Below are 3,946 nucleotides of genomic sequence, written 5' to 3' on the forward strand. Positions count from 1 at the left end.
GAATTCAAATATTATACTATTTATGATTATAATAAATATAAGTCATAAACTTGATTTTAGAAGTATCGGTTCGCGAAACTAAGAAAGTAAGCGTTCAAAAACCAGTTAGCACCCTATAGAGACACATAACCCAACTATCACCAAAACTTGATCTTTCTCGTTAGTGTTATAGGAAATTTAATATCGGATCCTGTGACATTTGAGACAAAACCAAGTACACCTCAGTATGTATTTACCGATTAAGCGAATAAACGCTTATAACGTAACGAACGAACGATTAACTGAACGTGTCTGGTTATGACCCAGATACCTTGGGGGGGCCATCTATAAGTGATATACATTTAATATAAGCTAATATATTAGTTTTATGGCCTTAGTTTGACGGCAAACAAGTTAAACGAAAACATGCTCATTTAACGACCCGCTATAGATTTAAACGCGAAAGATAGTTACAAATCAAGTATTGTATCATCCGTTAAGCCAAAAAAGACTTACAAAACACTTAGTGGGAATGTTTTAAGCGATCCATGAAAATATTTTCGATTTTTACAAACGAATAATATGTTTTTATAATTTTACACAAAAATAGCCGAGAAACACTCGTTTTCACACTGTTTGTCGTACCCGATATGTTTTTCGCGCCAAAAACCGAGCCCGAAATAAATTTGGACTTGGGTTTTCACGTTCAGGCTTGTAGATCCAGAAAATCGGGTCAAATGGGCCCAAAATGGGCCCAAATGAACTCCCGACAGCAAAAGGGGTGTTTACCCCACCTTAACTTTCCTTTTATAATATAAAGCATTCCTAACATATACTAGACATAAAAATATGCAGCAAACTCAGGAAAAACTCATTCTTGAACAAAATTTCAAAAATACTTAAGGTGATTACTCATTTTAACCATATTTTTCTATATGTTAATTAAGTTTAATATCATATAAACCTAGTTTGATTACCAAAAATCATTCCTAACCATGAAAAAACCCTAAAAATGGTCCATAAACATATTTTGATCATACACATGGTTAGGGACCTAGTTTGATAGTTTTTTTGGCCATAAAAACGGATTAGAGGGTTTAAACGAAATTTTTACGGTTCAAAAGTTCGGTTTTATACCCTAACCGAAACCCTAAGTTGAGGGGCTGTTTTGTTGATGAAACTTGCTTGGTTTGTGATATAAGACCTGTATCTAGCTTTCATAGAAGCACAAGAACCCGAAAACTTGATTAGAAGGGCGAAAACGAACCAAAATCGCTAAGGTAATACCGAATCACTCAATTACGGGCTGTTTAAGATTCGATTGTGATGTGCATATTGTTAGGTCATGAAAATTTTCAGGGATATCAGGGACCATATCATTGATTCCCTGTTAAAATTTGGTAATTTTTTGACGATCCGAGAATATTTGGCAAATTTATTACCGAATTGGGACATTTATTTGGGAAAAATAGTTAAAATGCTTCAAAAATTATGAAATTTTGTTGGGAACTCCGATTTGGTAAATTTTGATCACATATGAAATTTGGGAGCATTTGGAAAAGCCTAAGTAGGTTTTATATATTTGCGTTCATATGAGTTTTTATAGTCGTTATTAGCCCGAAAAGAATATTGAACAAGGTTGTTACGTTCTGGAATTGATACAGATGGTTTTGGGATATAAGTTGAGCATCCAAGAATTTTTGTGGAATTTTTGGAAATTGTTTGGGATAAACGGATAATTTTCAGGCTAAATATAGCAGGTAAAATGAATTTTTATAAATTAATAAACCAGTAAATAATTATAGAAATATTTTTATAACAATATACATATATTATTTGTTAAGTGGCTAAATTTTCAAAATTTAATGATTAACGGTTAATTAATTATGCTAATTTGAAAAGTAAACAAATTCAATTCTGATAAAAACGTGCAAGTTCGTGATTAACGAACCTGCGGGAATATCAGAACACCAAGAGTGATCAAAAATCATATTTTTGGATTAATTATGTAAACACGAACCTTTTTATGAGAAACCTGGACAATCTGGATAGATTGTGTGCGTTTCTCCTTAAATCAAACTGAATAAACGGAAACGGGCCCCGTAGCGAATCCGGAACCCCAATGTGTGATCTTTCTTTATAACTTAATCATTTTATCGGCCAACACATTTACCCAAGCTTACATCCCCATAACTGTTTTCTGAACGCATAAACGAACAACTTGGCCCAGCTGGAAAAAAAATGAAACTGAGCCAAGTTCGGTTTTAAGTATTAGACATTGAACAACATTACAATCTAAGCCTACTGACACTTTCTGGGCATTCCAGCTATACCAGATTAGATATACAACCAAGTTTAGTATTGAGATTATAATAATATTATAATATTAATATTATTATAATATTAATTGTAGGGACTAAGTGATAGCAAGGGAAACGAACCCCGAGATGACCTCGCACTGAGTGCCTACAAAACAGTGAGTTTCATGACCCCACTTTTAAACTGCTTTTACGAACTTTTGGGGTGAAAAACATGTTGATATATATATCTCTATGTACTCTGAACAGTTTGACGATGAGAATTATCTAAGTGCTAACACACAAAAGTCTCCACTAACACAATGATTAACTTCGAGCCGATGGCTTGTGAATAGTACTATTGGTTTGACAAACCCAGGCGGGGCCAGCACAGTTTGCTGAGACATTATCCCATTTGCACATGACCATAATTATACAAACACGCTATGCAGTGTTAGACGTAGCTTGGGAAATGGATGCACGCAGCACAGACAGTAAAGGCTTCACTATAGCATAGCATAATTACATCATAAACATACAAACAAACGGACTTGTGAACGTACATGCATGTATACTTGCGTGTTTACAAACTGTGATTGTTGTACGAATAAATGATTTTTTTGAAACCCGTGAAACTCAACAACTATTTGTAGTTGACCCGTTTTAACATGTTTTTCAGGTACTATATTGGATTAGAAAGTCAATGTGCCACGTGTCTGACTTGCGATCAATGCTGGGTGAATTGATGTAAGTGTGCTAATAGGAAGTAAAGCCGCTTAAAGGGCTGGATTTAGTTTATATTACCAAGTTGTAAATGAAGTTAGATCAATGTAAAATATTGTAAAGTAGTTTTTATTATTCTTTATAAACAATGTGGTTGATATCAGAGGTGTCTGTTACATTTCCGTTTTACGCTTCCGCAAATCGCTTAACGGGGTGTGACAGAAGTTGGTATTAGAGCCATTGGTTATAAAGGATTAGGTTATCACTTAGGGTACCTAAAATAACCGTAGGCTCGATTAACTCTAGGAAAATATTTAAATAATAATTTAATATTATATACTTATGGATGCCGGGATGAACTTGTAGGGCAAGTAAGTTATCCGGAACATAACAACAAACTTGCTTGTACGAGGGAATTTGGGGAGAAATGGTGGAACGTGCGGGTAGGTAAAAATGGCAACATATGTGTATAAAAGGTAATGCTGAGTATGTATATATATGTAGCACGAATACGTGCTTATCTGGAACAAGGTGTACGAATAGTGTACGCACTGTACTGTCGATAATACTAAGTCTTCGTGTAACGAATATTTGTAAGACCCCGAATCCCGGGAATCCTACAGTTGGTAATCACATCCACAAATTCACAAAAAAAATTTAAAACCAAACGATTCTTTGTATTTAAAACAAGTTCAGAGTAAATAACAGCCGAAAAGTTTAAGTATTAAAAATCCCAAAACACGGGTACAGGTGTCCAAAAATCAAAATTTAAATACTTATGGTAATAATTTAAAAGAAACAGTTTGCGTTATTAATTCTTCGACTAGATGTGCCTTCAACCGTCCGAGTAGTCTCTAGCATGTCCAAGCGGAAATCTCTAATCCTCAACCTGAAAGTCAATCTAACATACACACAAAGTCAGCTTGAGCTGAGTGAGTTCAAGTTTT

This window comes from Bidens hawaiensis, unplaced genomic scaffold (assembly GCF_021521415.1).
Source record: "Bidens hawaiensis isolate Kalapana, Puna unplaced genomic scaffold, B.hawaiensis_p1.1 tig00039116_1, whole genome shotgun sequence".
Classification (NCBI taxonomy): Eukaryota; Viridiplantae; Streptophyta; class Magnoliopsida; order Asterales; family Asteraceae; genus Bidens; species Bidens hawaiensis.